Source organism: Sciurus vulgaris (genome assembly GCF_902686455.1).
Source record: "Sciurus vulgaris genome assembly, chromosome: 12".
NCBI lineage: Eukaryota > Metazoa > Chordata > Mammalia > Rodentia > Sciuridae > Sciurus > Sciurus vulgaris.
This window is the reverse complement of record NC_136473.1, coordinates 96,806,985-96,815,650: the sequence shown is the minus strand read 5'-3', so window position 1 is coordinate 96,815,650 and position 8,666 is coordinate 96,806,985. Positions and strand designations below refer to the sequence as shown.

General features: G+C 39.1%; 1 long non-coding RNA gene across 2 annotated transcripts; it reads left to right on the top strand.

The window, feature by feature from the left end:
* The first annotated feature begins 973 nt into the window (after positions 1-973).
* LOC306642354 lies at positions 974-8,418 on the top strand. Of its 2 annotated transcripts, XR_013758488.1 has the most exons (5): positions 974-1,128; positions 1,218-1,359; positions 3,911-4,088; positions 4,324-4,506; positions 6,380-8,418. It is a non-coding gene; the product is annotated as an uncharacterized lncRNA (long non-coding RNA). The 2 variants fall into 2 exon arrangements; XR_013758489.1 differs by having other exon boundaries at positions 974-1,359.
* The last annotated feature ends 248 nt before the right edge of the window (positions 8,419-8,666 follow it).

Here is an 8,666-nt window from a genome sequence, read left to right as displayed (position 1 = left end):
TCCAACCAGTCTGAAGAAATTCCCAAATTAATAGTGGTATTGGACAGAATGGAGGATGTACAGTTATGTCTGTCATTGTGCCTCATCCTTGACAGGTTGACAGATTTCAGAAGGAGACTGAGACAGCATGGGAGTTACATGTTCTCATTAGTGATTTTATCCTGATATGCTTATGGCATTGTACACAATCTCCTACTGACCTTTCCAAATATTCTGTAATCCATACAAATTGCATATCTTCTTATTGCTGGTAAAACAAAACAAAGCAAAACATCAAACTCCTGATATTTTGAAGATATTTTTATCTTGAATAGTTTCCAGAAATAAAAATCCTTTGATTCCTATGAGCTCTAAGACATTTCTTTAACATAGAATTTTATCAGTGTCTATTTTAAATCGATTCTTTGTACATGTTGTATTTAGTTTCTAGAGATATACTCTTAGGAGGACTTGTGATCAAAATTTTTGTGTTCTATGGAATGCCCTAAAGCTGACCTTTTCCATACCAGAAAATTAATTTTTGGCATCTTCTTATGAATTAATAAAACTGAAATGTCACTTTACATTTAAGCCATATGTTTTTATTTCTCTGACATTTCTAACTCCTCTTTTAAAAAAAAAAAAAAAATTGTACCCTTAGTGTAATCATTTGTTTTGGTTCTTAAATATCAAGTGTTTAGCATTTGCCCATCAAGATTGAGCTCTAACACTTGAAAAATACAGTGTCCAACTGACCTGAGAGTTTATCATCTGCTCTGCTTCCAGCTTATTCTATAAATTTAGGTATTTAGTACCTGACTGTGCATAAGAATGTTTTGAAGTGTTTTAGTAACCAAGAGATCTGGTAATGAGGAAGCGGTTTTAATGATTTGCTTGTGGTTATGGTTGTCAAGGAAACCATTTCCTTATATAGCGTTTGACAACAGCTATTTCTCCTTCTGTTGTTGTTGTTGTTGTTTTAATGATATAAAAACAAAGTTGTTTTAGAGCCATGGAGAAGAAAGCTACAATGAAATGAGCCAGAAGCCAATGGGAAGTTATGAGAATACATTAGATGCAAAATTCTGGATATCAGTTGATACCATATTTTATAATTTGGAAGTAAAAAGAGGAAGAAGATATTGAAAAGTATGCACAACAGGGACAGGGTAGAATGTCCTTGTTGAAGCAAATCAAGGTCCCTGGATGTTCTTACAATGTACTGTGTGCATTTGTAGGGAAACTGTGTAACTGGACATGTAGACAATCTGGTCTTTGCCATATACAAACTCATGGATGGAATCTTAGATGTGATAACTGCTGGAAGCTGCAGGGGATGTGGAAATGGAGAGCTTATTTTCTGGGTTTGACCAGCTTATGGTAAGGCTGTACTTTAAAGAGAAGGAGTGAGTTGTGGTGTGTAGTGGTACTAAACCTCCTGAGGGAGAAAAGAACCTAAAGTGTTGTTGATAATGGATAATTTTTCTTTTTTTTTTTTTTTCAGCACCTTGTTAAAGTCTGTGCATTTATAACAAGATCCCTACAGGGGACAGATGATGTTGATCTGACCCTGAAGCTTTTGCTTCTAAAAGTTTGGTTTCTATTCATTAAATATGAGACATAAAGTGGTACTACATGAAAGATGTGGTTGAAGTTTAAGGTGAATAATTCTACAGAGAAAAGAAATAAGTTCATCCTAGTCCAAAGTTATCTAGAAATTGTTTCTTCCTTGATTCAGCAATTACTTTTCTCATTTTATAAACTATTAGGCTAATAATTTATATAAACCAAAACTTGAGTTTATGCCTTTTCCCTCCTTTATCTTTGATGTGGACATGTAACTGAATTATAGAATATGACATAATGAAAGGTTCCCATTTATTTTTCTTTAGAATTTGCCCCAAATAAATGATGTTTGGTTGATTTATGATGTTCTAGAATAGAGCCATTGATCACAACCTGCTGCTTCACATTTAAGTATCTTTTATTTCTAAAAGACTGAAATATGTATCTCTTCCTAATATCTGTTATACACTATTCTGTCAACATTTTAACAGAATAGGAAAAGCAAAACAATTCATATGTTTTAAGGGCAGGATAACTAACTTCAGGAGAGATAGTTGAAAAAAGGGAAGCCAATAATGAACTGGACGGAGAACCAAGCATGGTGGAATATGGCGGATCCCAGGGCCTGTCGGTCTATGGGAACGGAGCACTCCCGGTGCTTCACATGGAGGGGATTAGTGCTTCCTCTCCTGTTGCCCTTCAGCCCTGCCAGCCATAATTGTTGGATTTCTTATCTGCTGTGTTCTCTCAGGACTTCCATTTTTCCCATCAGTCAATCCAAAAGCAAGAAAATGACCAAAATGGTAAAAAGTTTGGAAATTATATCATATGCTCCTCAGTTAAAAGGAAAGGGGGGGGGGAAATGCATTTGAAAGACTATGACATAGAAGAGGGATTCAACCTATTCTATGTGACTTTCCATAGCTGGAACTAGGATGGGTGGGCAGACAGTATACCATCCCAGATACCCAAGTCCTCAGAGTTGCTAAAGGTGGGCTAGGCTGCCGTAAGGTGTAGAGCACTCGCCATTGATGGGAACATACTTAGCTTGTTTCCTACCCCGTCTCTGTGTTCCATTTTTCCTTGGAACTTTTAGGGCTTTCACTGCATTCACTTTCTTCTTTCCCTTCACTGGTGTTTCCTCCTAGTCTGGGCGTTCTCGTATCTTTCTTTAGTTCAAGCTTTTCTCTTCCTCACCTCTTCAGCATCCATTCACATCATCTAAGTGAGAAACAGGCACCAAGTCCTGTGAACTCCACTGCCCACTGCCTCTGGAGCCCATCCTCTTTCCACCCACTGCCATTCCTTCAGTTCCCTTGAGATGTGATCTGCTTGAGGGCATAAACTGTCATTAACAACAACAACAACAAAATCAGCCTAGTAAGCCAACATAATATCCGGGTACTCAGTAAATGCATACTAGTGAATGTACTGTGAAGCCCTTTTTGCCTTGAGTGAGGATTTTCTCTACTTAGTCTATGAACATTTTTTAGATCTACATTTTGAACACTGTGGCGATATGGAGGAATGAGACACAGTAATTTCCCCCCAAATATAACAGTCCAGATAGGAGGAAAATACACACACAAATGAACTTTTCTCAGGCAATGTTATGATACCTGATTAACTTAGAGTTCCAGATTATCAGATTCCTACCACTGATGGTTCCCACCAAGACCCAAGGAACAGCTCAGCCAGATGTTCTGGGCTAACGGTGTGGTTGAAGGTACAGAGGATGCCCATATCTGGCCAGGTTAGCCAAGCTAGGTCAGAATGAAATCCATCGTTTTGGTTCTAACTACCAGTCCTTGCTGGATTCTCATGTTTGCATTTTTCCTTTCTGGTCTCATGTCTTTCCACATCAAATTGTTCATACTGGTTCACAGTCAAGCTGCTTGCTTCTCAGAATCAGGGTGCATTCACATAGCCACGTGTAGCATAATGGAGGCTCAGTCAAGCACGGACACCCAGGACATTGGTCCCATGAGATTAGGGTAGTTGTAGCTGTCTTGGTCTGTGCAAATGCACTCCAGGATGCTCACACAATAATGAAATCGCCTAACAACACATTTCTCAGAACACAGCTCTGTTATTAAGTGAAGCATGACTGTAGTTACAGAGCTTTTGATTTTTCAGTCTGCAATTGTTTAAAGCGCAGACTTCCTGCTTTGCTTCACAAACACAGTTAGCTATTTTATGATTACTATCATTATTTGTTTTCCTATTCCCAATTTCACAAATCCAAGCAGATGCATGAAATGTTAGGGATGAGGACGTTATACGCTCTTTAACCGGTTTATTGGAAATGCTTATAAAAACCTCGTCCTTCCTTCACCAAATGTTCTAGTCAATGTTTATTCTGTAGCTTCAAGAAGAACTGGTTTACAGACCACATCAGACTTAAGAAGAGAGAAGTAAAATATGTTCTTGGCTGAGAGTGTCCTGGAAGACCTATCCCTGTTACTGTGCTGCCCTGCTTCCTCTGGTTATATCTGGTTTCTAACTGCTAAATGTCCCTGAGATACAGAACCCTGAAACACAAGGCGATCTTGTTATTCTAACTTTCTCAAGCTCCTCCTATGCAGCAGGATGGGTATTACTATTGATAAAGGAAGAAAATTAGAGAATTGACTCAGGGCATAGATACATGAGAGACAGAGTTTATACAGAAGAATCGGGGGAGGAGATCAGAAGCAGGGATGGAATGGACAAGTACAGCAATAAAGCTCTTCTCTCTTTGTAACCCCAGGTTTTCTTTTTCATTCATTTTTACCTTAGGTTTTCTTTTATTTACTCTAATTGTTCTGACAATTCTAATTGTCAGGATGCCAGACATCGAAATGAGCTTGTTTCATGAACCCCGCCTGCCAGCTCTGCAGTCTACAGGATGGACTCAGCCCACGTACACACTGGCACCTGGGCCACACCCAGGTCATGGGATATTGTCACATCACATCACAGGTAAGTGAGGAACAGGTAAAGGCTAAAGTCTGTGGGTACATCATAAAATGTACCCTCAGGTTATTTTCCAAAAGCACCGGACTTAAAAAAAAAAAAAAAAAAACAAAAAAAAACCCTATTCTGATTTTATAATCTAGCTGGTTACTCATTCACCAAAAATGTGTTATTTGCCAGTGCTGCAAAACTGATTAACCTTATCAAGTTATTCCATTGCTGCCTTGTAATGATTCGGAGTGAGGTAGGTTGGTATGAGAAAACAAACTGACCAAAAATGTGTTTTCGAACTCTCCAATTCATTAAAAAGTTCCAATTAGTTTCACAGGCATGTGTTTTGGATCTTACTTTCCAACTCTTGGAATTTTCCATGCAAGTGACTCTATTCTATTTGGTGTCTCCTTTTCATATCCTCCTTTTCAGTTGGTATTAAAGTGTCAGATTATGCTATCATTTATTGTTCACCTTCTGCATACCAAACTCAGCATCTCTGGTGGCTTCCTGTATTCACAGGAACAAAGAACCCTTGAGAAAATATCTCCATGAATCCTTGTGTTCATGGAAGGCAGAGATCCAAAATACTCAGAGCTCTTGGGATCAAGATCACACAGATTTTTCCTCAGTAGTTCATTCTAGAGTTGGATAATATGGAATTGTATATAATAGGACCAACTCCAGATTTATTAAGAAAAAAATTTTTACATGGATAATCTCACAAACTGTAAAATGAAAATTAGACAGAACATTTAAGTTAAGCGTGAACTAATCATCTTTCTAAACTTATCCAACACACTCTGCCAACTCTTGATTATGTGGGAGTTGCTGATCTGTTTTTCAGATTCTCTGGAGGTCTCCTAAGGTCAGGTTCTGTCCTTGTATTCAGATATCTATACTTAAAGGCAAAGCCAAATTCCAGAATCCTGCTTCCAAAAGAGAATAGGAAAGAAATCCTGAGTCCCCTGAATCCTGAGTCCTTGATATAAGGCAATTCTTCCTTGGTTCAGATTCAATGGTAACTAAACTGCCTAACTCTGAAAATCTTTCTGGAAGCACCACTTTACTTTGGTCTGAAAACCCCTTCTAGAAGATTCAACATGGAAACCATTGTCTCCAGAAGACCAGTGTTGAAACGGTCAAGGCAAGGCCAGGTATTTATGTAGTACACTGAGCCCCTGGCTCAGGGCTTGCATGTTTGTTGAATGGGTGAATACTTCTTGGGGGAGAAGAGGGTGTTGATTTAGAATATCTAATTAGTCAATGTGAATAGACATCATAATGCGAGAGCATGTGACTTGAGGAAGATGTTAATGATAGACAAACAGTAATGAGACTGAAAGAATTATGCGGCCCAGCTGCACACAGGTGCTGAGAACCCCAGCAGTTATACTGAATTGGAACCTTCAGAGAATTGGGCCCAGGGTTAAGCATCTCCCCTCTCTAAACCTCACAGGAAATTCAGAGACATAACCAGGACTAGAAATTATTCCAACAAAAGAAAGTTCCCTAGAACAGTCCTAACTTTAAAACTTTCTGAACAAGTGGAGAGACAGTAGTAGATGCTTACTTAAAATCTGCCTGATTGAATGTATGAATGAAGTACTAGGTAGAAGCTGAGTCCTCACTTACCATTACAGCCCTGTTGTGCCTATTATATCCAAGCCTCTTTACTACCAGTTCCGCAGCTGTAATCTGGAGGATAAAGTAGAAGTCAGGAAGAGTAATGAAGGAAGAACAGAAAAGGACCATTTGAAGTTGCACCTTGGGATGTCTTGAGTTACATCTGGTCTCCCCCTGCTCCTCCAAAAGAGGCAGATTGACATCTCTTCTAGCCAGCTTATGGCATATGCATGTTAGAAAATAATTTATGGCTTCTTTCCAGGTTCAGCCCCAGAGCCCAGAAGCTGACATTAAAATGGTGCATGTGACAGAAATGTGGCTTTGCAGGACTCCAGAAGGAGTTCCACATCACATCAGCTGTCCTTCATGAATCAAAAGTTGACCATAGCTCATTCCTTGATTTGGAACAGTTTTAGCCTTCCATCAGTAAAGCACAATGGTGAGTTCCTGGATGAGGGTTAGCCTGAAACTTAGTGTACTCTTGTTATTGTGATCTCAGACTATAAAACGAAATGTCTCAGAGGCTAAATCAACCTCCTCATTTGCAGTACTGCATTTAGAATGCCTTTGTTTGCTCTTTATTTTTGGATCGCTTCCCTCTGCCTTCTAGCATGAACGTGTGGCTGGTGCTTAATGAGTTGTGTCTTTATGCATCCAGCTTCATAGATGAGGAATATGTTGATAAATTTGCCTCAACTTATATATGCAATAATGTAGGGGGAAGTCAGGAATAGAAACTGGCAGGTAGAAAGTGGAAGGAAAGGCACAGGAGACAAGTGTGAGCGTCTTGATTATAAAACATGGGGAACAGAAGATGTCAAAAGGAACGAGAAGAGGCTTTACAAGTGTCCTGTTCTTTGCAGTACCCTATCCATCAAGGACTGAGTTTTTATAAATTCCTTGAAATTTTGATCAGTTATCTGCATACTCATTGCTGGTTCAGAGTCAATTCTCTAAGTAGCATGATCTCCAAAGACCAGTAGGGGAAATCATTCTTTGGGCAGAGCTGCCTAAGGCGCTACTGGCAGATCAAACACCCTGGGAGTTGGATCCAATCTGGGAACCAGACATTCTCGACTGCTGGAATTAAGTCAATGTGAGCCAGACAGGGCAGAGTTATTTCCTGCCCAGCCCTTCCCTCTGATATGCTCAAGCAAGCAAGGTTCATGTACCTTCCAGAAAGCATGTAATCCATTCCTCTTTGGCCCAGTATTGTTCTATGCTTCTTGCTTCTTATTGGCAGCAAATTATACCCTGAGTTGTTTCACTTCACATGATGCAGTCAAAAAATATTCTGTCTGACAAATAAATATTCCTGCAATACTCTGTGTCCTCAGTGGTAGATTTTTTTTTTTAAAGTGGCCGAAGAGTACTTGAAATATTAATACAATTTTTATTCTTGTTTTTTTCTAATACCCTGAACATTAAAAGTATTTTTAAATAGTTGCATTTCTTAAACAATTGGAGTAAGATTTATTCTCATGAAATAATCTTTAGCCATTGAGCAGAATTTGGTGCTACTGAAGTTCGTAGAAGGTCATGGATTTGGATGAGGATCCTGTATTACACCCAACAGACCAAACCAATATGGAATCATTTGTGTGAAGTAAAATTAATTAACTTAGGAGTTTACTCAGGTAATAAATGGCTGAATTTCTGTTACAGCAACTGAGTTTTAGTCAGTGGTAGGCTGACAACTAATTCAAGTAAGGCAAACCAATTAAGCTCTGTACCTCACTTCTGTCTCTATATGTCGCTTCTGTTTTCTCTCCATAAATACTGCCTGACCATGTTGCATGTTTTTTGAGCCTGTTCAAGTTCTGAGGGCTGCTGGGCTCTAGAATCTTGAATAAACGCCAATTGAGACCTTTAAGTTTGTTGTTGTAATGTTTGTCTTTTGATGGGGCCACATCTGTGAAAAATTTGAACTGAACAAGTTTACTATTTCAGCAGCCTGAGAGTTACACAAACACTGAAGGAGAATATGATTGTGGCATCTTTACAACTCCCTGGAAAGGAAATATTAAAACCATGTCTTCCACGAGGGACCTTGTTTTCATTAACCTGGACCTGTGGAGAGTGTCAGCAAGATGAATGCATGTTCAATGAAAGTCTGGGGTTTGCTGTCATTTTTATTTCAAGAGAGTCTTTTGTCATCTGAGAGGACAGTTGTGGAAAGAGGCTAATGAGTGTTCTTGAAGCCCAGGCCTTTGAACTTAGCAGCATTGTGTTATATTTTTCATTGGTAGTAGGGAAAACAGAATCAGAAATATCTCTTCCAAAAGTGTGTGGGTTTATTGTGTGTGTCTTAAGTTCTGCTTGCATTGTTGATCACAATGATCTCTCTGCCTGTCTGCTCGAAGCTACCATCCAGACTGGAAACTACCTTCCTTGGTAAAGAAGAGGTAAAGGGCAAACTGGCCCAGAGTTCTGGCTGGGGACTGTAAGAAGTCTAGCAAAACCTGCGAAACTCAAGATACCCCAAATAAAACAAATTCTTTATAAATTATGCCATGCCACTATACTTGGCACTGAGTTGCTACAGCTAC